Consider the following 25,467-nt stretch of genomic DNA (forward strand, 5'->3'; position numbering starts at 1 on the left):
TTTAAGATGGAGTTGCTCTCATTCACATGGCTCTGACATACCCCCCTCCCTTTTATAAGAGAACCCTTAATCCTAAGGGTTGCAGAGGGACAAAGATCCATCTTCTGTAACTTCCTCAGACTGAACATGGGCAATGACATTCCTGCCTAATTATGAGAATCTCTTGTATTCAGGGTAGAGAAGAGCTCATTCAGAAAGCATCAGTATGGAGAAGGACATTCATGACTTAAGTTCTGACAAAAAGTGATGTTTGGAAGATTAATAAGTGGTCAATTAAAGAAAACATTGAGTAAGCTTATCCTTATTCCTATACAGAGTACAATAGCAATGTATTCCACGAGAGTAAAGCAAAATAAGTAAAATTATCAAGTAAACTAAATTATAAGGCTTTCCCTGAACTGAGAAACTGTTGGAACCAAGCTGATATGGGGTTGCTAGATGATTCCAGTGTGTCCAGAATTAGAATATTGATCTAGATTTTTACATTATCCATCCCTCTTGTTTCTTCTGAGCAGCAGCTAGAGATCACTGGTTGGTTCACAGGAATAAGCAAGGTTAGCCTAAATTGCAGAAACAAACTTAAAAACAACTGATGAGACTAGAATTTAATAACAAGTGTACCATAGTTCTTAAAACATAGTTTCTCTCTCCAGTTTCCCATTTTTAACTAAAGACAAATCATAGTAACACTGATTTGCTTTATTATACTTGGCCTGATTTTTTGTATAAAGTGCAGCAAGAATAATTATTTTTCACATAAGCCTTTTGTAATTGGGCTTTGATGGAACTCTGCTCCATAGAAGGAATCTCACATAAGACTTTTTTAGAGCCAAGCCTTGCAATGGGTTTGAACCCTCAAATACCTGTGAATTGGGTAAATTTCTCTCCTTTTGAGGTCCCAAGATAACTTGGGACTCCTGGACCTGTTAGAAAGTGACATTCTTACCACAGGTTAGAAACCCGATATAGGGACTGTGTAGGCAAGTATGAGGCCAATTCCCCAAAGGGCTTTTATTGGCTTTACAAGTCAAGTTTGATTCCTTAAAGGGAAGCATGCCATTCCAGTCAAAGCTTGGTAAAATAACCAGTATCTCCAGGTGTGTCCTGTTACAAAAGAAAACAGATTCTTATTGCACTTATGCAAATAACTATATTGCTATAAATTAAGAATACTCACAGATAGTTTCCAGATTCTGGAAAAATCAGGTAGAGAGAAACAAACATGCTCCAAATTTTGTTCAGAGGAATATACTTTTGCATATAAATACAAATAGCTCAAAAATAGCTGTAAATAGCTCAAAAGAAAAGTTTCCTTGACTCTGAAAAACAAAACAAAGGGTCAGCAGTATTTTAAGCAAAGTCAAATTATTACTTTAGAATTCCATTGTTTCAGTTAATTTAGTTAACTCCTGTTCTACTTGATATTCATGAAAACATTTCAGCCCTCTCTGAGAGTTCTGAAAGTATTTTCTTCTATTCTAATATCACAATTTCCAAAGGTATCAGAAACTTGCATTTAAGAACCTCTGTCAAAGTCCTATAGCTGATTATAAAACCACCTTTTAAAGAGGATTAAAACAAGACAATAATTTTCTATGGATAACAAAATCTTTTAGAACAGCCACTATTAAAGCCACAGTTGACTAGAAAATTTGGGTTACCCCTGTGGCACACAATGATTTTATGTAACAATTATAATTATTAATAAGATACACTAAGTCATATCAGAATTTTAGAAGTTTCCCATATTTTGGAACACATACCAATAACATATTTATACAAATATAGCCCAAAGAAAACCAAACACCATTTTATATTTGATAATGCTTCCTATATAACTTTTATAGCAAATAAACCAAATATCACTGTTGCATTAGTGCATTATTGATGTCAAACCCAATTCTGTTTTTTTCAATGCTGAAATAATTTCTTTGTCTTTAATTATACTTTAAGTTCTGGGGTACATGTGCAGATCATGCAGGTTTGTTACATAGGTATACACGTACCATGGTAGTTTGCTGCATCCATCCCCTCGTCATCTACATTAGGTATTTCTCCTAATGTTATCCCTCCCCAGAGTCTCCCTCTATCGCCAGGCTGGAGTGCAGTGGTGTGATCTCAGCTCACTGCAACTTCCGCCTCTGGGGTTCAAGCGATTTTCCTGCCTCAGCCTCCCTAGTAGCTGGGACTACAGGCACACACCATCACACCCAGCTAATTCCTGTATTTTCAGTAGAGATGGGGTTTCAACCATGTTGGCCAGGATAGTCTCAATCTCTTGGCCTCATGATCTGCCTGCCTCGGCCTCCCAAAGTGCTGGTATTATAGGCGTAAGCCATCACGCCTGACCAGTCAAACCCAATTCTTAATGAAACTTTCTAGATAAATGCATTTAATCTTAATCAGTTTGACCATAAGGTAAGATTTTCATAAACCTTTTATAACCCTTTACAAATTTTTGTTAAAGAGCAGATCATAAGCAGGTTTTTGCTCTAAGAAAAACAGTTGTGCTTTTATTCCAGTGTTTAACTTATGGAAAAACTGAATAATACCCCTTTAATTTTTGCCCATGTCCACATATACAATCTTTTTTTACAAGATTAATTTTTTACAAACTTTCCATAACTTTCTTAACCTTCAGCATTATTCTATCTTACTTAAAACAATCATTTAACCATTTAATTTGGGCACGAAAAATCCACATTCCCATACCTTCTTATAATCTTTCACCAAAAACACATTCCACTTTTCTTACACACTTTGCATGTAGAACTGTTTTGTCAGTAGTCTTAATTGTTACAATGTTAACTCTTAGCAACTTTTACTTTTGATGAAAACCTTGGTAAGTGCAGGATTTTAATTATGTAGTAGGTGTGGAGCCTAGGATAGTACACGTAAGTGCAGATAAGGGCTGGCTTTTTCCAGCATACCTGGGGGTGTGGCTAACTCCACATGTCTCTGGACTTATCTAGACTCTAATGCTCCAAAGTAGGTAAATTGAGCAATTTTCAAAAGTCAAAGAAGCAGTTTATGCCCTTAAAGCATTTAGCAAACTTAATATCTGACCTGCATAATTTAGACAAAATGTCTTTATTGTACCAATAATCTTTAAAACTATTTTTATTTCCCAAAGATTACTTAAGTCACATGAACTAAAAGGCATTACACTTTTTACTTTTCCAACAAAATATTTGATTTAAGTTCATTATTATTAAACCAATTAATTAAAGTTCTTTTATTTTACACACACATAATACATTTAAATACATAGACAGAAGATAAAGAATCATCCCTCTAAACCAGGAATTGAACCTTGAACCTGGGCTGCCATTGTGATGGCAGAGACCAAGGGAAAGTACTGCCACATGGTTACAAGGTCAAGCTCCCAAGGTGACTGACTAGAAGGAAACCTCATCAAGTTTGCATGCACCCACACCCACACCCACAGAGAGAGAGACCAGAAGTCTGACTGGTAAGAAATTCTTGCCTTATTGCCAGCTTGCCAGGCTTCTGGGTTCCCCCTCCCTGAGACCTGGCTGGCTGCATCACAGCCCTGAGGGCCAAGCCACAACACAAAGGAAATTTATCTTTTTCCATTCTGGCCAGAGCAAAATATGTGTGACAAAACATAGATATTATCCACTCTGCTTAACACCCAATATGAAACTGGCAAGGCTCAAACTTGCCCCCATCATTGTTAACCCAACCTCCAACCAAGAGTTTCAACATGTTGTCTCTGGGTAAGATGGTCACCCTGAGTAACAGAAAAGATAAGAAATGGAAAGGAGAGAGAGAAAAGCATTGCCTGTGGCAGGGTGGAGAAGGTGAAATGCTCAGGGAGGCCAGAAAAAGACCCACCCACTGCAGCGTCACTGAAAAGTTCAGGTAGCTGCTTGTCAGTCGAGAAGAGATCTTTTGCAGTAGTCCCATCAGCCCTCAAGTTTCCCCTTTTGGTTAAGAAAAAGCTCTCCATGTCCCACGACTTTGAACATGCCTAATCCTGTCACCCACAGCCATCAGCAGGGACCGGAAGGCAGACTACTCCAAAGAGAATAGCAGTTAACGTGCTGTAATACCAAGCCCATTCTTAGCCAAGAAGGACTTTACTGAGAGGGACTTCTAACCCCCTAAATCTTAGGAGGATTTCTAAGCCTCCTAAGTTGGGCCCCTAAGCCAAAGTTGGTCAAGTGTCCTTGTCTTTTACTGAGAGGAGGCTTTAACCCTCTGTCTCTTAGGAGAGACTCAAATTCTCTTAAGTTGTGCCTCTAACCCAATCCCATTCATTACCCGAGTACCCCCTCCCGCCCCGTCCCCACTTACCCAAAGTCAGCTGATCAGTACTGCAGTCTATTACCTTTCGGTTGTAGGGCTTCTTCAGTATTGTACCTTCGGGGTTTGCCAGAAAAATGTTACCAGCCCCTACCACTTACCCAAAGTTAGCTTTTGGGTTGGGGGTTTCCTCACTATAGTTGCTTCAGTAGTTGCCAGAAAGATGTTGTTATAGGACCCACTTACCCAAAGTTAACTTTCGGGTGCGGGGTTTCCTCACTATAGTCGCTTCCACGGTCACCAGAAAGATGTTACAGGACCCCAACACTTACTGGGGGTTTCTGCACTGTAGCCCCTTTGTGGTTGCCAAAAAGATGTTACAGGAAAAGGGTCCTGATCCAGACCCCACAAGAGGGTTCTTAGATCTTGCACAAGAAAGAATTCGGGGTGAGCCCATAAAGTGAAAGCAAGTTTATTAAGAAAGTAAAAAAATAAAAGAATGGCTACTTCATAGTCAGAGCAGCCTTAGGGCTGCTGGTTGCTCATTATGGTTATTTTCCTATGATATGCTAAACAAGGGGTGTGTTATTCATGTGTCCCATTTTTAGACCATATAGGGTAACTTCCTAATGTTGCCATGGCATTTGTAAGTTGTCATGGCGCTGGTGGGAGTGTAGCAGTGAGGATGACTAGAGGTTATTCTCATCACCATCTTGGTTTTGGTGGGTTTTAGCCAGCTTCTTTACTGCAACCTGTTTTATCAGCAAGGTCTTTATGACCTGTATTTTGTACTGACCTCCTATCTCATTCTGTGATTTAGAATGTCTTAACCGTCTGGGAATCCAGCCCAGTACATCTCAGCCTCATTTTACCCAGCTCCTATTTAAGATGGAGTTGCTCTGGTTCACTTGCCTCTGACAGAAGTAGTTCAGATTTTGGATATTTTGGATTTTGGAATATTTGCATACATATTATATCTTGGGTATAAAACCCAAGTCCAAACTTGAAATTCATTTGTTTCATATACACCTTACAAACATACCCTCAAGGTAATTTTACATAATATTTTTCATAATTTTGTCCATAAGACAAAGTTTTCACTGCATTTTGACTGTGACCTATCACAGGACGTTAGGTGTAAAATGTTCTGCTTGTGGCATCATGTCAGTACTCAAAAAGTTTTAAGTTTTGGAGCATTGTATGTTTTAGACTTTTAAAAAATGTATTTATTTAGTTATTTATTGAGATGGAGTCTTGCTCTGTCACCCAGACTGGAGTGCAGTGACGAGATCTCACTCACTGCAACTTCCGCCTCCCAGGTTCAAGGGATTCTCCTGCTTTGGCCTCCTGAGTAGCTGGAATTACAGGCACACACCACCATGCCCAGCTAATTTTTGTATTTTTAGTAGAGACAGGTTTCACCATGTTGGCCAGGCTGGTCTTGAATTCCTAACCTCAGATGATCCACCTGCCTCGACTCCCAAAGTGCTGGGATTACAGGTGTGAGCCACTGTGCCCAGCCAGGGTCTTGAATTTTTGGATTAGTGATGCTCAACCTGTAATATTGTGTTGTATATTTGGGATTTTTGCTAAAAGAGTGGATTTTAGATGCTCTTGCCACAAAAAAAGAAGCGACCGTGTGACATGATGGATATATTAATTTTCTTGACTCTACTAACCATGTTATCACGTATATGAATACCAGAACATGTTGCATACCTTAAAAACAATTTTTAAAGCAGAGAAAGAAACGTTAGGCCTAAGGTCAACAACGGTCCTATAATTCCAGACCAGCTAGTCCTATAACTGATTGTGTCTGTTTACCAACTTGGGGTTCTTGGATTCTTAGGGTTCATAGGTGATAGTGATATGGATCTATGAACTAATATGGATCTATATTTCAAAAGGCCTCAAACAGGCTAAACAGATTAACTAAAAGGTCAAGTATCCATACTTTTAGCAAGACTGTATTAACTTGATGATAATCCTGAATTTTGATTGGCAATTTTCTATACCTTTGAGTAATAAAAATGGGAAATGAATTAATATATTAAAGTCAATACTCAAAACTCATTAAACAGTATACCTAATATCTGGACATTGCATTGGATATAATTTATACTCTAATTAAAATAAAAGCTTAAAACTGATCATCAAAATCTTTGAAAACCCGCGGCTCTTGGAAGGTGGGGAATAATAAAAATGGCCTTTGGTAGTGAAAAACCTGGGAAGCTAGTAAGCAGTCTCAGACAAATAAGTGGTTTTTCTCTTTTCTTGCCCAAGGTTAATGATTTAACCTGTGCTTAAGGTCCCGGCTCCTCTGCTAGGACCTTGTATCTCTACTTTCTCTGCCTTCCCTGACTTCTTGATGTCAGCTCATTCTCCGAGCTCTTTATCTGGAACATAACTCTGTCTAGAAACTTGAACTATCACCACACCCCTGTCTTCACTGCCAGCAGTCTCTAAGCTACTTACTCCTGCCACCATTCCCCTAAAATCATGCCTGATTAGTAAATTCTGGCTCCACCACTTAGGAGCTGTGTAGCCCCAGGCAAAAAGATTAACTGTTCTTTGCCTCAGTTTGCTCACCTGTAAAATGGATTTAAAGCAATACCCATCTGATACAGTCATAAAGATTCCATGACTTGGTCTATGTGGAGAACTTAGAATAGTGTCTGTGTCTTGTAAGTTACTGTGACCATTGTTCCTGTTTTCTGACCTCTCCCAGATAACTCCACACTGCATCCTCCCAAGAGCTGCTTCTTGGTCTCCTCTGCCAGATCCCTCCTCCCAACTTTCTGTGTAGAAGTAGCTCTTTGGGCCTCCACTCTTCCTGCTCCACACATGCCAGATTCTTTCCTTTTTAGGGCTTTAAGCCTGTAGTGTCAAGTTTCATTACACAAAGGCGTCTTTCAGATTTTTCTTCTCAGTCTTTTTCATTTTATAAAACTAGAATTCCTTTGCATTATGAAATAGGATCTCCCTCATAAATACAACTTGATCATGATCATGCCACTTAACATGTCACATGTCTCTTCATCTGTAAAATGAGAGGTCATGAGGGAGAGGTGATCTCTCAGGTTCTTTTATTCTCGAAAACATTTCCATAAATTTGTTTCAGACTCCCACTGCCTTCTGGACTGCTCCATGAGGATGGTTGTCATTACCTCAAACTTCACATGCCTAAAGCAGAACACATCGCCTGACCTCACATGCCAGCGTTCTATTTCTGTTAAAGATAAGGTACATTCTCCTTGTCACTCAGACTTGAAACTTGGGTATCACTTTCATACAACCTCGTTATCTAATCAGTTGCCAAGTCCTGCCAACATTCCTTCACAAAGTCCCTTCCGTTCCCCTTGTTCCTTTTTTCACAGCCTGAACTTTGCCACAGTCGCTCTCCTCCACACTACCTCCTGCCTCTTGCCCTCTCCACCTATAGGAGCAGATTCTTCCTGAAAATATGTGTCTTGGACATTTCTCTTTCTGCCTTGCCAATTATAACTGTTCCTAATGTCTACAGGATGAGGTCTAATCACTAGAACCTCAGACAGCTTTCTCTTTAATTTATACTCCCACTACATTCCTTCTGAACTTTCCATTCCTGCCATGGGTCTACTCTTACACAGTTTTCTGCTTTGTTTATGCCATTTCCCTGGTCCTGGACACACTGTCTCCACCTTCCTATGAAGCCTATGCTGACTGAAGTATGACCTTTCTTTCAAAGCCCAGCTTGCTTGCTTTTTTAAAAAAATTCAAGCCAGCTCTTCTGTGATGCCCTTTTCCAATGACCAATTCATGCTTGACTATTTACCTGTGATGAATTCTTTCAGCAGTTTTGTGTAGATTACTCACTGGCTTATATCAAAGGCTCCAATATTTTAGTAATCTTTTTATTTACAATTTCATTCCTTGGGACAAGCACCATACACCTCAAAGGTCTAGCACATGGTGACAGTAAACATGTGTTGACAATGAAAATGAGGACTAAATTTAAAAAGAAAGCTATGATCACCTGCTGCAGACAATATATTCAGTGAGCATCACAAACACCATCTTCCCATGGAAAACAAAACGAAAATGGGAACATGAAGCAATGTGGATAGACCGACCTCATTGTTTTCATTAAGTTTACCACCTAATTTCCTTTACATTTGATCTGGGCATGTGGGATTTATGTAAAAATACATTTAATATTGTAAAGTACTATATAAATGGAAGCTATTTATTATTACTGTCCCAGCCACTATGCCTTGAATGTTTAAGAATTCTTGGCATGATTTCTAAAAGCCCAGAGAAAGAGTTGAATTAAAGAAATGGCTCTCAACTGGAGACAATTATGTCTCCCTCCCTGCCCCCAGGAGGTATTTAGCAATGCCTGGAGACATTTTGGTTACAATAAGTGAGGGGGTGCTGCAGACGTCTAGAAGGGAAAGGCCAGAGAAAGGTTGCTGAACATCATACAGGGCACAGGACAGCCATCCACAGCTAAGAGTTATCTGGCCCCAAATGTCAACAGTGTGAAAGGCAAGAAGCCCTGTGTTACAGGAAGCTCACAGGGGATGAGTATGAACCCTCTCTTCATGGGGCATGGAGATGAGCCACTAACTTCCTTGGACAAATTGCCCACTGCATCCTATCTTAACAGGATCCCAACACCTGCTCTTACAAGAGCTCCATAATTCCTCTTGTCTTCAGGTTCCTATATGATCTTTAAAACGTCTGTTACCAACATGACCAGTTATGCTGTTGGTCACTAACTGATCTATATTTCAGAAATTTTGAAACTACTCCAATTTATTTAAGACACAAAATATCAATAAACTTTAATGTTAATGAAGTCAACCTGTAACTGGATATAGGAGGATAGACTGTATATTACATTTTTTAAAAAGACACCAAAAGAATTGAATTTTAATTAATTACAACAGTGAGAGGATGTGAGTAGTGTGAATATGAACAAATTAAAAATATTTTTCATCAATTGAAAATTAATGGATTTAAATAATTACTAAAAACTTATGTAGTTGGAAACAGCCTGTAATATTTCAGCCCTTGAGAAAAATTCCTTTCTTTGCATATATACGTTTTTTGTTCTAAGGATATTTCTAATCAAGGATTGCTATTGTACTAAAAAGCAATGAATACAGTTTTGTGGATTTGTTTTTAAGCCCTAGCTAAATATGACTCCTAATAAAATACTCAAGGAAAAACAGGAATAATGAGAACTTTAAAGCATGACAAAATGGTGCATGTAAAGAGGATCATTTATAAAAAGAAACCTTAAAAATAGACTTTTATTTGAATAGAGAAAATGTAATAAAAGACACTATATAATTCAATACTAGATGATAGTTATAGTCCCAGAACAATTTTTTTCTTCTTTCCTTTCTCCTGTCTCCTCTCCTTAAAATAAGATTGGATTAATGGCTGCTCCCTCAAAGATCTCTCCCAATTCTAACGTCCTCTGAATTAATGATTCTATACACTCTTTCTTAATGGATCACTTCCAAAGATAAGAAGGCAGACTTGTAGACAAATCTTAGTAGGTCAGTAGTCCTCGGTTCTAACAAGACATTGGAACCAACTGGGGAGCTTTAAAAAAAATAAAACCGATAAGGGGACACTAAACACACAACAGTCTCTGACTTAATTGGTATAGGACAGGATCCAAGCATCGGTATTTTAAATGCTTTCCAGAGGAGAGCGTTCTTATGTGCAGCCAGTGTTAAGATCCCCGGATTTAGAATCAAAGTTAAAACAAAAGCAGCCAGTGCTCAGGTAGTCAAGATAAATGGACAAAGCAGACTGGGCATAAGGAACTAGAGAACTCAAGTCCCATCTATTTCCCTCCACGTAATGTGAGGAATGAGCCAGGTCTTTTGATGTTTTTTTTTCCCCCAAAAAATGCCAGAAATCAAAATTTTAAGTGAAATTCTGATATTTAAGAGTTGGCAGCTAATTTCAAATAATATTAAAAGAAAGTGTAAGTCATATAAAATATGCCCACAGGCTTAATTTGGCCCTCTAGCCACCATTTTGCAACCTAAAGAAAACCAGTTTAATAAATCAAACAACGTTTTCTCTGTGCTATGCCCTGCCTGTCTCCTGCTCAGAGCTTCTTTCTTCTATACCTTGGTCCATAGCCTATCCCTTTCTTTTTCCTTTCCATTATCTCTTTCTTTTCCAACCTTTGTGACTCCTAAGAGATGGAAACTGAGATCCACACATTAAATCTTCATGTGGCTCTAGCTGTATCACTGAACAGGCGTCTTTCTATGCCTGGGAAAATCCAGGTTATAAACTGTAACCTGAGGCAGTGGTTCCATGATGTCAACAAATGGTTAGTTCAGTAAAATCAGGGGAAATGTCAGTCAGCCTCATAATTTCAGATTACTAACACTTTGTCAAGCAACATATGGAGGTCCTCATTTAATTTCTGATTTTGTTTTGTTTTCCTTGCTTTAAATCTAAACCACTACATACCAAAATCACCCCTGATTTTTTTCAGGCTCCCATATCTGGGCTCCATCCCAGGCCAACTAAATTTGAATTTCAGGAGATGACGTCTTCGCATTGATAGCTTTTAAAAGACCCTAGATAAGTCTAATGTGAACTCTTGTCTGAGACTCACTTACAATGTGAAACCATTACCTGACTCTGCAGACTAGTGGTATGCTTAACGCCAGATGACTATCAGCTTGAATAGTTTTTTTAAACTCGTTCAAGGACTTTCTCAGCTTTGCTCTCATTGTATCTTCACAACTCAGAGAGGTAGGCAGCTCTGATGCTATTATTAGCATTGGACAGATGACAAAATGAGGCATAAAAATGTGAAATGAGTTGTTCAAGGGTACCCAGCAAGTTATTGGCAAAGGCACATTGTAACCTCACTTGAAACAGTTACTTACTAATAGTAGAGGAATTCAGCGATTGGGAAGGTAACATGGTTAGGGCAACTCCTCTATTAGTAGTAAGTAACCCTCACACACAGGTTTTCACTAGAAAACAAATGGGATCAATTTTCAGAAATAAGTACAATATTTTTAAATTTAGAATTTTATTTTAAATTTAGGGTCAGTGTCTTTTTTCAGGTTATTGAAGCTAATCTTTTAATTTTACTTAATTTTTTTTTATTTCAATAGCTTTTGGGATATCAGTGATTTTGGGTTATATGGATGAATTGAAAGTGATGAAATCTGAGATTTTAGTGCACTTCTCACCCGAGTAGTAAACATTGTACCCAATACGTAGCTTTTTATCTTGCATCCTCCCTCCAACCTCCCCTTTCTGAGTCTCCACAGTCCGTTATATTACTCTGTATGCCTCTGCATACAAGATATCTTTTTCTGAAGTCTATCACAGGTTTTTCAAAGTACTTCTGCATACATACTTCCCCCACCTCCTCACCACCTTCCATAGATGTATATTTTCCCAGAGACTAAAAAGATTCAGGTAGTTTCCATTAAGATATTATTTTCAGAAAAGTATTTTTAAAAGATTACATAGTCATAGAATTTCAGAGGTAAAGGGAATTTTACTGATCAACTTTCCCTCCTCTGATAGATGAGTCTTGTTTAATTCAATATATACGGAATGCTAACACTGTACCAAATACGTCACATCCATCATCTTAACTAAATCCTTACCATAACTCAACAAAATGGGTACCACCAACCACCATCATCATCAATCTCATTTAACAAATGAAAAAAACTGAGGCTTAGAGATGCCAAACACCTTACCCAAGGTTCCTGGGTGAGTAAATTGAGGCCTGATATTTACATTTGACTCAGAGTCTAAGTCCTTATTCACCACCTTCCATCATCTGGAGTAACAACAGTGCAAGATGTGAAGGATAAACAAATCTTACGAAAATGCCAATGAGGTGATCAGTGAATACTTCTCCCAAGAGGTGGAAAAGTGGCATCAGGTATAGGCCATCACAAGTATACAGGATTCCAGTAGGCATTCCCAACTGGAATCCAATCCATGCAGATGTTGAAGCAAAAAAGTGATAAGGAGGAAATAGGGTAAACTGTGAGAAAGAACATGTCAAGAGAAAAAGTTGATATTGTAAACAGTGCTGCCATGAATATTCGTGTGCACGTGTCCTTATAGTAGAACGATTTGTAATCCTTTGGATATATACCCAGTAATGGGATTGCTGGGTCAAATGGAATTTCTATTTCTAGGTCCTTGAGGAATCGCCACACTGTCTTCCACAATGGTTGAACTAATTTACACTCCCACCAACAGTGCAAAAGTGTTCCTATTTCTCCACATCCTCTCCAGCATCTGTTGTCTCCAGATTTTTTAATGATCGCCATCGATAGACTGGATAGGGAAAATGTGGCACATATACACCATAGAATATTATGCAGCCATCAAAAACGATGAGTTTGTGTCCTTTGTAGGGACATGGATGAACCTGGAAACCATCATTCTCAGCAAACTGACAGAAGAGCAGAAGATCAAACACCACATGTTCTCACTCATAGGCGGGTTTTGAACAATGAGAACACATGGACACAGGGAGGGGAGCACTACACACTGGGGTCAGTTGGGGGGAAATAGGGGAGGGACGGTGGGGGGTGGGGAGCTGGGGAGAGATAGCAAGGGGAGAGATGCCAGATGTAGGTGATGGGGAGGAAGGCAGCAAATCACACTGCCACGTGTGTACCTATGCAACAATTTTGCATGTTCTCCATATGTACCCCAAAACCTAAAATGCAATAAAATAAATAAATGGGAAAAAAAAAAAAAAAGGTTGGAAAGAGGTGAGGAGGCAGATTGTGAAGGTTCCCAAGTGTATGGCTAAGGAATTTAGACCTTGTGTGCAATGGAAACCCACAGAGGTTTTTAGAAGCAAGATCCTTTAACAAAATGTGACTGAATTTTAGAAATATAAATCTCATGAAAGGGAGATTGAATTAGGGGAGCACAACTTGGTATGAAAGAGACCAACAGGGATGCAGCTCCACCTCAGTAACTGGCTGTTTCACTGTTAACCATGCGTTGTGCTTGCATCTTTCTCCATTGCCCACCCCCACTGCCCCTAGATTGTTCAAGGCACCTCTATATCTGTTTCCTATGTCTACAAATCTAGGTCAGGTGACAGGGACTTGAACTTGGGCAGCAGAAATGGAGACAAGAGGACAAGTGTGAGGGGTATTTGCAAGGGCCTGGTCACTGCTCAAAGTGGGGAAGGCAGTAAGAGAAGGGAGAAGCAGAGAAGAAAAAGACTCTAGCATGTCAAACTTAGGAGAAGCGAACAGATGAGATATAGAAAGGAAGGGATGGTCAATAATAGCATAAAGAGATAAACAAAATGGCTTGACCAAGTTCTCAATCCAACAAGTATTTATTAAGCAGCTACTATGTGCTGGATTAGGGGAACAATGAGTAAAATCAGTTTTTGTCCTCAGGCATCACCCAGAGTAAAGAAGATAGTAGCAACAGCCAGATGTCAGACCTCCTAAGCATGGTGCTCCTTTCATTAAATGGCCTTAATTCATGGAGCATCGTAAAAATATATATGTAAACAACATACATATAGTTTTAAAGAATCCAAAACATCTTTAAAATCTATTCATCACATTAGCTCAATTATATTACAGTCAAAGAAGAGTGCAGTAAGTACTTGTTTTTCCTTCTTCCTTTTCCTTCTGCTGGCCTTCTTCCCTCAATTATGGAAATAGCTGATCCCTTTTCACCATTCGGGTCTCAGGACAAATGTTATCCCCTCACACTGGCCTTCCTGGTGAGTCACTCTATTTCAGGCATCCCACCCCATCACATGATCCGGTTTTATTTCTTCATTGCACTAAGAATACCTGAAATTTATATGCCTACATTTATATAGTCTATTTCTCCCCGAGAACGGAAGCTTCACAGAAGACGAAACAAATCTTATTAGTAGCTGCCAGTCATACCCTAAGCCCTCTGTAGAAAATGTTTATTGGCTACATTTTTTAAAAAAGCAAATAAACCTCAAGATTAAGATCTCAAACCAAACTAGGCTGGTTTCCATTTGCTTACGACATACTGAGAACTCAAGTGACTCTAAAGAGAAGGCTATTTTGAGGCTGGGGTCAAACCAAAATCCACGGGGTCTATGCCAGATCAGTACCCCGGAATTGACTTTTGCAAGATTTCGGGAGTACCAAAGGGGCATGAGATGTTTGACAATGAGGCCAGCCATGAACCGAGCTCAGGTTTTATTTCCGTTGTCCTTCTGACGTCAGAAAAAGCACGAGTTGCTGCACAGTTTCTTTTATCAAGGTGACAAATTACACCCTCGCTGGGCCGTGCATTCTGCAAACCATAAATTTATTTTCCTCCTCCCCTTTATATTGAAAAATGTAAAAACCCACGGCAGCGATGTCAAAACCCCTTCCAAACGCAAATGAATACCGTTTTCTAGCAGAGGCGTCTTTTTTCACTTTTACTACACACATCACCGTGGATTCCTCTGAGAAAGTACGTGATCCTGGCAGCAGTTAGGTTTCTAACGGAAAAAGAGGGTTGTTAAAACCCCGGGTCAGCGCCGCAGAGCAAGACAAAGGACTCTCAATTGTAGCACCACCTTCCCCAGACCAAGGCAGCCTGTGAAATGCACTGGGAACGGCGTGACGCGGATACCGCGAAATTCCTTTTGCTGCCATATGCACATGTGCCTTCTCTGACTACAGTTCAGCACAAACCCCCGGCAGGCGATTTGGCAGGGATTTCGGTGCCCAGGCAGCCCGGTAACCTGCAGGGTCCCAGTGGGTGCTGAGGAGCCCCCTGCGCAGGGAGGTAGATAATTTAGGGGGCGAGGAGCTCGCACAAGGGCGCAGGTGCGCTCTCCTCCCAACACCTACCCACGCGTTTAAAGGCCTCTGTGGCAATGTTTAGGGACGCTAGCTAGGTGACGGGGGTTGGGGAGGAGGTGGGACTAGAAGCGAGCACAGTCTGAGACCAAGCCCGCGCAAGAAGTGGCCTTTTGTTCGCTGGCTCCAGCAGACTCCGGCTCTCGGAAAAAAACACTACCCCTATCCGCTGCCACGCTCTGCATTTTAGAAAAAAACCTCTTCAGGGCAGGAAAGGACAATGAGTCACTGCAAGCATCCCTTAGTAATTTCTCCCCGCGCCCTCCTATTTCCCCGCGTTACAGAGGGGCAGAGCACCAGGAGGGATGGCAAACGTGCTCCGGTTTACTGGTGCTCCGCGGCGGCTACCCAGCCGGCCGCACACAGCACCCCTGGGACATCACACACTGTCCTCTGGGCCTTGCGGACACAGGAATTTTTTCCCCCAAAGGTTAGGGATTCAAACACTCCTAGAACACGGTCGCGCCTTCGAGTAAGCTGCGCTCTCGCTACAGACCTGCGTCGTTCCTGGCCCTTGTAAAAATTGAACCAGATTTAGTCCCACACGCTGCCACAGCCACGGGGAAACAGACCAAAGCCAGAGGAAAATAAACCAAAAAGTAAGCCACAGCCCACGCAAAGGTGAACTCACGGACCCTGGCGCTTCCTCGCGCTACCGCGTGCGTTCAGGAAACACAGGGGACCTGGACTTTTCTTCTCCTAAAAGCAACATCCAAACGCTTCGGGCACAGCCGTGCTTTCTCTGCTTTCACGCCCGCAGGGATGATTTCTACGTTACCGCCTTCTCCCACATCTCAACATCCCCCCGCCGCTCGCCCAGCCCTCCCCAGGAACTGAAAAGCACCTTACCTCCGGAAATAAGGGGAAAGGTGGCGAAAGGCGATGTGAAGGTGTCCGCCCTTCCGGGATTTTCACCCTCAGCAGTTTGATGTCCTTTGTGTCAAGGTCTGGTGACGGCGGCCGGGAAACGGTGGCCCCAGTCGGTAAAGGCTGGGCAGGGAGTTTGGCGTGGCCTGGCGGATTTCCGAGGAAGGTGAAGGGCGGAGGCTCCTGGCGACCTTCAGGCGGAGTGTCGTGGCTGCTCCAGTCCGCTCTCGCCAGGCTCTCCTCCTCCTTTCCGGGCCGATTGCATCAGAATCTCCCCTCACCAGCAACCCCCACTCACACCCTACTCTCCGGCCCCGCACTTACAGCGACAAGCACGGGCGCTGAGGGTCACGAATCGGAGTCATTCTCCTACTGGGGGGCACGTCGCCCTTCCGCAACCATGGCTTGTGATGGTTGAACAGGGACAGTCAGGCCATTCCTCCCCGTCCCGCGCGCCGTCTCCTCCCCTCCTGTGCGCCCGCTCTTTAACCAAAGCTGTGTGTCACTGAGCCGTACCCGTCACATGGTGTCACTGCTGGCGGCCGCGCCTTGCTGCCTGCCTCTCGCCGCTCACTGACGATGCAGCGACCGCGGCTGGCGGAGACTGAGCATCGGGGAAAGGGTGAGGGAGGGGTTGCGGGGCGCGCGTGTGCTGGGCGCACGGAAGGTGGCACTGGGAGAGGACGCTGCGCGCTGCCTGGCGCCTGCCCTCGCCCTCCTAGGGCCCGGCGGCGTGCTCGGAACCCAGCTGTGGCGGCAGCTGGAAAATGCGAGCCCTTAGGGATAGGGGTGCGGCCTCTAAAGGGACACTGGTGGAAGACAGGATGGCTGTACGTTAGGCTGGGGCCTGCGTTTTGGGTACTCCAGAGCCCCGCCGGGGCCGAAGGAGCGAGGGAGTTGCATTGTGGGAAGGGGAGCTGCAGGAGGATGGCCGCCAGAGTGGCGGGTCCGAGCGCAGCCCCGAGAGCCGCCGGCAGCGCCCGGGACTACGCGTAGCGTTGGAGCGGAGGGTTGGCGCTGGGGACGGCCCGCAGATGGCAGGGGTTGGCGGGAAGGGGACCGAAGTGGCAGGGGGAGCCCGGAGCTCGGGCACCTTTGGAAACCCTTTGTCCCTAACCTGAAAGGGAGGCACCCCCCCCCCTTCCGGATCCAGCACCCGCAGACCTGGCGAGCCCTCCCTGAGGTCTGCCCTGTGGAGCTCTGCTTTGGGCACTGAGTGTGAAGCGACTAGGAGGATTTGTTGTGCGCCGAGAGAGAACCTGTCTAGGCGCGAAGAGGAGGGGGCTAGGTCTTGGAGGGCCTGGTGACCCCACTTGGTTCCGCCCGAAGGACCTGGCGCGTCCAGGTTAACGGAGCTGGGGCACTTCAAGTCCGGGGAACGAGGGAGCGGGATGGAGGGGAGCGGGGGGAACTGGGTCTGGTTCCCTTTTTTTTCCGCTTACTCTTTGTTTCAGACACAGCCCCCTTTCACTGGCTGGGCATTTCTTTACATAGGAGTTGTGTCTTCTTAAAATGGCGACAGGAAATCCCACCTGCGCTTTAGCCAATTAGACTGTCATTATAGAGCGAATTTGCGGGGTGGAAACGCGACCTTTTTACTGACCGGGATGGTTCAGTCTCATGTTCATGTTCATCAAAACAGGAAAAGGAAGGTGAATCATAATTCAAAAAGTAACTACCTGGAGCGTTTCAAGCAGAGAGTAGTCACTGTATTGGAATGAATTTTACTTTTTCATCACCACTGGAAAAGCAAATTGATAACCTAATTTGAAACTCATCACGGACTAAACCTGTTATTCCCTTCGAATGGCAGTAAATGGCCTTTATTAGTTCAACAGTGGCTTCCTGAGAATCCTCTTTAAAAGGCATGCTCTTGAGTAATCCTGAGAAACTGAAAGTTCACAGCAAACAGAAAGGGCAAAAACACAGGTAGCCTAGCTCAGACACACCTGCATTCAATTTCTTCCTCTGACACTTCCTGCTTCCCTGGCCTGCTTAGCTTTTGTCCTAATCCTGTTTTCTAAATTTAGAGGAAAAAAAAAAGGTGGGGAGAGAAGAAAGTACACACAACATAGCAGTATTCTATAGGTTATCAAAAAGTTGGTTTTTTCTACCTTATTGGAGGAAGTTAATTTAGTGTAAAATTAATGATTTTAAGTAATGTGCACCTTACCTGGCACAATTCTTATGAATAGGGTAAGAAATCTGAATAGGTGAAGTAGATGAACTGTGAGCGATAGCTTAATAGGCTTGTTGGAACATTTACCTTTTTAAAGGCAGAATGTGTGTATTCATCGGTGTTCGAAAATTATCTGATCCAAGTTTATCTTTTGGTCCCAGTTTTAACTTACTTGCTTGTTTCTATATACAAAAAAGACTGCAGTTATTTAGCACTTTTTCAGTTGGATTCAGTAGTTATGAACTGATCTCCTATGATATGGTAGCTATTGTGCTAAGGACTTTACATGGTAAACCTTTCAACCCCTTAATTAGGTATTATCCTCCTTGTATAAATAAGCAAACAAGTTAAAAGGTTGAACTGGCCATGTTCACCTAAGACAACAATTAGTGAAGGAGAAGTGATTCCCATTCAGGTCTGAATTCAAAATCCCTTCTCAGTCTTTACAGTGGTGCTACAACCATTTGCAATGGGACATTCTTGGGCCTAGAGTTTGAAGGATCTTCCCCCTCCCCTGGATTTTAGCTGACAACCTAGAACCAGAGTAAACATCAACATGGAGGCTACTGTGGTCTTAAATTGAGGCATGGGATGTCTGGATGATTCCTCTATTCACCTTGTGCTTACTGAGAGACAAGCAGCAGGTTAAGCACTCCACAGATGGTCTCTCGTTTAATTCTCATGACATTCCTAATAGTGCAGACTATCCTAATCCCTGACTCAAAGGTTAGAGAATTTATCCTAAGTCCACACAGCTCTAATTGGCACATCCAAATCTTGCATCCAGAGCTTACTGCTAAGCTAGTTTTCTGTGGCTGGATCTAAAATGTTCCCTGATTCTGGAATAACCATCTTTGGAGGGCTAGCAGGTGGAAAGGGTCTCGGGCCACTCTGCCTCTGAATGGGAACCACTGTCCTGCTTCAGTAGAGACCAGGGAGTTAGTTTTCTCAATAATAGCCTTATGAGGTCCAAGGGCCTTGTTGATAGTATCTAATGTTGTTTGTGGACCTTTCCTATTTGAATAGATTTCTCAATATGTTTTTAAGGTATTTAGGACACATTACCAGGTTTGATTGCAGGCTGCCGTACGGAACTGAGAAATTCTGTATATGCTCTGAAAATGGGGCTAGGGAAAGAATTTGTACTATGAAAGGAGAATTGGGTAACTTTAGGTCAACTGGGAGTTTTCTGGTAACCCAGTAGCTCTTTTTTTTTTTTTTTTTTTTTTTTTTGGTTCCAAGAAGGTGGGGCAGCTTTGTGAAGAAAGATCAGTGATACCCCAAAGAGGATTCAGCCTGAACTTAAAGCCACATCTGCTCTTATCCCAGCTTCACCCTGTACTCACCTGCGTTGCACTTGCGCTCCACCTGGGTTTCCCAGTAGGACAGCTGAAGAAGGGGCCACCACCAGCTGTGCGGTTACAGAGACTATGTGCTTTCCTGCATGGGTTTTCAAAGCTTTCCAAATACATCTGGCTTGATACCAGCAGTATTCTTGTACAAGAATTTTTGGGTAATAAGATCAAAACTATTTTCTGAATATAGTGTTTTTTAAAAATCTGTAAAGGACTGTCATTGGAAAATCTGATTTTTAACAATGATGAAAAAGTAGGAAAGTCAGCTGGTGAGGTTATCTCAAAACAAGTGTCCTACATATCTCCTACTTGTAACAGAAACAGTACAGCCGTTTGGTGAACAAATCCAGTCTCACTAGAAAATAAATTGTTTATTCTGCAGTCTTTTATTCCTGTTTATAGAGTCTACTCTAAGCAACAAATGGTCTTTAAGATTATTGGTTTTCCTTGACTTTCAGATTTCTTTGCCTGATTAACTCTTTTTATCATCCTTAATGTTCTCTGAATCTCATCCATCGATGACAATATTTTGACACTAGAATTTAGCAAAGCAGCCAGAGCAAAACGTACATTTGCAATGAAAAGAGCTCCCAAATTGTCTTGGCCAGCCTTATGCAGATACATGGCGCTGTGCACCCTAATGCTCCTTGGCAGGTAGCACTGTGTCGTGGGCTACTGTCACCTCTTCCATCATTGAAATGAACATTCTGCCTCACCAGATTGATAATTGGTTCTGGCAAGAGATCAAATACCCCCACTGATTCTAAACTGAAGTTAAATTAAGATCCAAGAACAAAATTATTTTTTATTATCTTATTAGTTAATTACTTTTAGAGACAGTATTTCATTCTGTTCTCCAGGTTGGAGTGCAGTGGTCCAATCATAATAGCTCACTGCAGCCTCAAATTTCTGGAATCGGGAGATCCTCCCACTTCAGCTTCCTGAGTAGCTGGGACTACAGGTACGTGTCACTATGACTGGCTATTTTTTATTCTATTATTTTAGAAACAGATTCTCACTTTGTTTCCTAGACTGTTCTCAACCTCCTGGCCTCAAGCCATCCTCCCACCTTGGCCTCCCAAAATGCTAGGATTATAGACCTGAACCACCATGCCCAGCCTGAGACTCTTTAAAAATTCTGCTGTCTCTGATTTTGGCCTGAGTCATATTTGTAAGGTCACTTATTTATTTTTTATCTGTTAGGTAAGCTGGGAGTGGAGTTTATGTGTATCCCCACCCAAATCTCATATTGAAATGTAATTCCTAATGCTGGAGGTAGGGCCTCCTGGGAGGTGATTGGATCATGGGGGCGGCTTTCTGATTCATGGTTTAGCACCATCCCCTTGTGTGCTTTCCTCATGATAGTGAGTTCTCCAGCAATCTGTTCTCACTCTCTGGCTTCTGCTTTCACCATGTGAAGTGCCTGATCCTGCTTTGCCTCCTGCTATGAGTTAAAGCTTCCTGAGGCTTTTTCAGAAGCAGATGCTGCCATGTTTCCTGTACAGCCTGCAGACCTGTGAGCCAGTTAAACTTATTTTCTTTATAAATTACCCAGTCTCAGGCTTTTTAAAATAGCAATGCAAGAATGGACTAATACAGATACCCATCTGTTGATCAAATGACTCAGTGCCCACAGAGTACCTAAGCACAATGGTTGGTATATAATAAGTGCCCAATAAATGGTATCTCTTATTATTTTGCACACTTTGTAGGAATAAAAATGGGCAATGACATTTCAAAGTCCAAGTTTATAGGCACGAAGTATTCTATTATGTTCACTTCATGCTGAAACAGCTATTAAGCCCACATCTCTACTCCCATTTCTCCGACTGTGAAAATGAGGAGAAAGAAGGTATTAAAGAATAGTTAGGCCTCCACTTCAACTCTCAATCTTAACTTTAAGGTGGGAAAGATAAGTTTTAAATCTATAAGGATGTGTTAATTAAAAAGTAGAAGTGTTCCAAAATGGAGTATGGCATTTGTATTTACTGATGGTGGCAATATAAATTGGTATGACTTTTTGTGAGGTAGCCAATTTAGGGGTTAAGAATGTGGGCTCCAGTGCCAGATTTGCTGAGCTCTAATCTTGGCTCTACAGCCTATTAGCTTTGTTACCTTGGGCAAGGTGCTTCTCTATGCCTCAGTTTCTTCATACTTAAAATGGAAATAAACAATAATACCTACTTCATAAGGCTTTGTGAAATATATATGTTAATACATGTAAAGCATTAAAAATCATTAACATATCTTAAGTATTCAGTCACTAATAATTATTATTACTGGAAATCAGTTTGGCAATAAGTAGAAAGAACTTAGATGCCATTGGTGTCACTTCTGGGACTCTACACCCTAAAAATAATGCACAAAGAAGTTTCCTAATAACACAGGATCTACAAGCACAGGCTTTGGAATAAGTCAAGTAAAGGTAAAAAGCATGTTTAAAATGTTTCTCCAAAGCAAGTATAACATAAATTCATAAATGATAGTCCAAATTAAATATTCAGATGACTAGGCTTGAGGAGAGCTGTAACACTTCCATAAGCCCTTAGAGATACTTTGAGAAACAAGATACAGGGCTGACTGTTCCTTAGTTCTGATCCTGTGTGATAATCCTTACTTTCCAAAGGCAATATAGCTGGATAAAGTATCTTCGTCCAAGACCAAGAGAAACACAGTCAATAGCAGGAATGATGAAAGGCATCAAGCAAAGTGGGGATGCAGATGAGAAAACAAGATCAGAAGACAGAAATATCTGAAACAAGTCACAAATGCATAGTATGAGCTCTCAGGTAAGGACCAGAGCAGAATCGTCCCACGATGTACAAGGCATACTCTTGGGGTGCTGTGTCATGTTAAGATCTTGCTTGGCAGAAACATGGATTTTGTGTTTTCTTCTAAAAAGGCATCTTTTGGGAAGAAGCATTTTTAAAAATTTTCTTTTTCTGCTGGCAGTATTTAGGAGGAAGAATTCTATTCATTATTTGAGTGCAGTAACATGCTTTACTAAAATAAAGTTTCATTCTACATAATTGTTCTTAAAATAAGAAACACCACATAATATTCAGTGTGCTTGATTTTGAAAGGTTATATTTTAGGCATATGAAGCTATTTGATAATCACAAAGGTAATTAACAAGATTTAGAATTGATTGTCTTCTGTTGATATATATTTATAGTTATTTATATATTTATGTGTTCCTAAAATAAAATGTTAAATATTTTTTATTTAAATGTAACATTTCCAAAATTGAACTCATTGCATTTTTTTTCCCAACTCAAGCCCTCTTCTGTTCCCATAAACCCCATATTGGGAAATGCCACCACCATGGGTACAGTTGCTCAAGCTAAAAGGATGGGAGTATATTGGCTCATCCCCTTCACTCTTCACATCTAATTAATTCACTCTTTCGAGTAACATTTACTAAGTGCCAGGCCTTCTGCTAGTCTTTCCTGAAGCTTGGGTTAGAGTGAGAGACCAATACTATTCAAATGATCTTGCCAGTGAATGTACAAGTTACAGGTGAAGTTAAGTGCTTTGCAGAAAGGAGCATGAGTCTGTGAGAGGAACAGAGGACCATATGCTTACCTAGGAACCAAGGAAGACTTCCCTGAGAACTTAACCCTTGTTTGGACTCTATTCTCTTTATGCTAAGAATTTTAATAAGGAGCAGATAATAGACATGATCCAGTGCACATTTTTAGAGGAATATCACGAGTCCTATCCCTTCACCTTCTAAATATTTCTGATATCTGTTCCTTCTCCTCCATCCTCATGACCTTCACTGGCATGGGCCTCCATCAGCTCACTGTGGGGGAAGTTTCACTCAAGGGGCACTGATAACACATCTCATTAAAACTATACCACATCATTATACCTCCCCAACATAATATTTACATGTATTTATTTGACTATATATGGATTACTATCCTATTTATTACATATATTAAGAGCATACACAAAAAATTAAAAATCCAAATGGTAAGATTTTACATTTTAGATTTATTTGATAACAATATTTATTCTATTACTAAACATATATTCCTAATTGTCATTAAGATATCATGTTAGAAAAATTTGCTCTACTATACCATATCATTTTTTAAAATCTTAGTTTAAAACTCTGTAACACAGCAATTAACAAATCTACTTCCAAATTTGGCTTATTTTGATTCTTTCATTTAATGACTTTCATAGCTGAAAAAGGACCCCATAGAGACCCAACAGAGGCAGTGCCCTATTGGCTATACCTCCCAAATGAAGCCATTTATTTCTCAATCTCATTCACTAATTTACAAAGATTTACCTATTTTTCATTGTTAGTCTGCAAATGTACACTTAAATGAGGGTTATCCTTAATAATCAGTATGTGAATAAGAACATGACATCTACCTTTGTGAAACTTGCACATTACAGAAGCTCAATAAATATTTGTTGAATGAATAAATGAGTAAATAGAATATTTTTACAATTAAGTAGCTTTAATTATTTTATATTTAAATTTCAAGTCTTTAGAGGAGAAGGAATTGAAAAAATATGAAATATCAAATATACGTTTAGCTACATTTTTAAAGGTTAGTAGCCTATATGCACAAATCAAATGAGTAGCAATTTTTGGAGCTGTAACTATTTTTGGAATCTTGCGTGAATAAATTACAATTTTAAAACATCAAGAATAAGTGCCCATTGAATGTCATTTTTTAAAAGGAAAAAAGAAACCTCAGTCTCTATTTAAAAAGTAACATATTTAACAGTTTTCTAGTTTATGCAAATTATCTGGAAAACTCAGAACCCCAACCACCAAAAGATTACCTTCCATAACAGTAAGTGTGGATTTGGCTTCTAGAATCATCTGGATAAGTGCCAGCATTCTCCAAGTCACATTCTTGGTATGAAATGAACTTTTGTAAATGGAGTCTAATTAAATCTTGTGCTAAAAAGAAGAGTTACAAATTAATTTATTCTGTTGTGTCTCCTTTCATTTTTATAACAATTAGTATTTAGGAATAATAGTGTGGTTCAGATATTAACCGTTTTTGCAATATCAATTTAATAATGAAGTCAACAATTATTTCTCTATATCCAATGTTGTTACTCTGATCAGAAAAGAAATGTACTCGTCTCTCCTTTTCCTTTTCAGTGATGGCTAGATAACCATCTTACAGATTGGCATTTTTCATCTGTTTATTTATTTATTCATTTATTCAGTGAATGTATTCCAAGCTAATTCTTTTTGCAGCATTCTTTATCTGATTCTTGTCTCCTCTGGGAACTTCCTCCTTAATTTATTTTTCGATTCTGTATTTTCATCCTCTTTTCTGTTTACTGTAAAGTAGAGAAACCTCTCCTATCATTAAAAAAGAAAAAGATGGGGAGAAGAGAGGAAAGGGGAGACAGGAAAAGAGAGGAAATTTCCTTTTATTTTAAAATTTTCACTAACTATAACTCTCATCTTTCTTCTGTTTAAGAGCCAAGATAGTCCAAAGAATAATTAATAATATATGTCTCTAAATCTTTATTTCCCATTCACTCTTTAAATACACACACACACACTGTAGAAAACTTGGAAAATGCAGCAAAATGTAAAGAAGAAAACCAAAACCATCTATAAATTTATAAACCAGTTACCATTGTTGACTGTTAGTTCATTTTACTTGCATGTCTTTTTTACATTCAGAATCATGTCTAATTTTGTATTTGTATATGACATTAAATTATAATCATTTTATAATATCATTAACATTTTTCAAAAACATAGATTTTAATAACTATAAAATATTCTACCATATAGTTTTACGATGATTATTAATTTCAGATTTTCATTTTTTGTAAACATTTATAATACTTTGTCCTGTCTCTGATTATTTCCATATGATAAATTTCTGAAGGTAGAATTATAGGGTTAAAACAGCAACATTTAAAAATA

General features: G+C 40.5%; 1 protein-coding gene and 2 long non-coding RNA genes across 4 annotated transcripts in view; 2 read left to right on the forward strand and 1 right to left on the reverse strand.

Annotated features, from left to right (window-relative positions):
- Nucleotides 1–16,486, reverse strand: part of SLC38A1 (solute carrier family 38 member 1) — an 81,294-nt gene extending 64,808 nt beyond the window's left edge. Inside the window, exons 1-2 of one of the 2 annotated variants that reach the window (XM_032248391.1) lie at nt 15,993–16,471; nt 1,178–1,319 (exon numbers count right to left, since the gene is read on the reverse strand). The gene's annotated coding sequence lies outside the window, so the exon portion shown is untranslated. Of the gene's footprint in view, nt 1–1,177; nt 1,320–15,992 lie in introns of both variants that reach the window. The other variant, XM_032248390.1, reaches the window with a different exon arrangement.
- Nucleotides 16,480–19,933, forward strand: LOC116530335. The gene is made up of 2 exons (XR_004259948.1): nt 16,480–16,632; nt 19,519–19,933. It is a non-coding gene; the product is annotated as an uncharacterized LOC116530335 (long non-coding RNA).
- A 2,235-nt stretch (nt 19,934–22,168) lies between these two features.
- Nucleotides 22,169–25,053, forward strand: LOC116530337. Its single transcript, XR_004259949.1, has 2 exons — nt 22,169–22,333; nt 23,046–25,053. It is a non-coding gene; the product is annotated as an uncharacterized LOC116530337 (long non-coding RNA).
- The last annotated feature ends 414 nt before the right edge of the window (nt 25,054–25,467 follow it).

This window comes from Sapajus apella, unplaced genomic scaffold, assembly GCF_009761245.1.
Source record: "Sapajus apella isolate SASKATOON/1434 unplaced genomic scaffold, GSC_monkey_1.0 scaffold66, whole genome shotgun sequence".
Taxonomy (NCBI): Eukaryota; Metazoa; Chordata; class Mammalia; order Primates; family Cebidae; genus Sapajus; species Sapajus apella.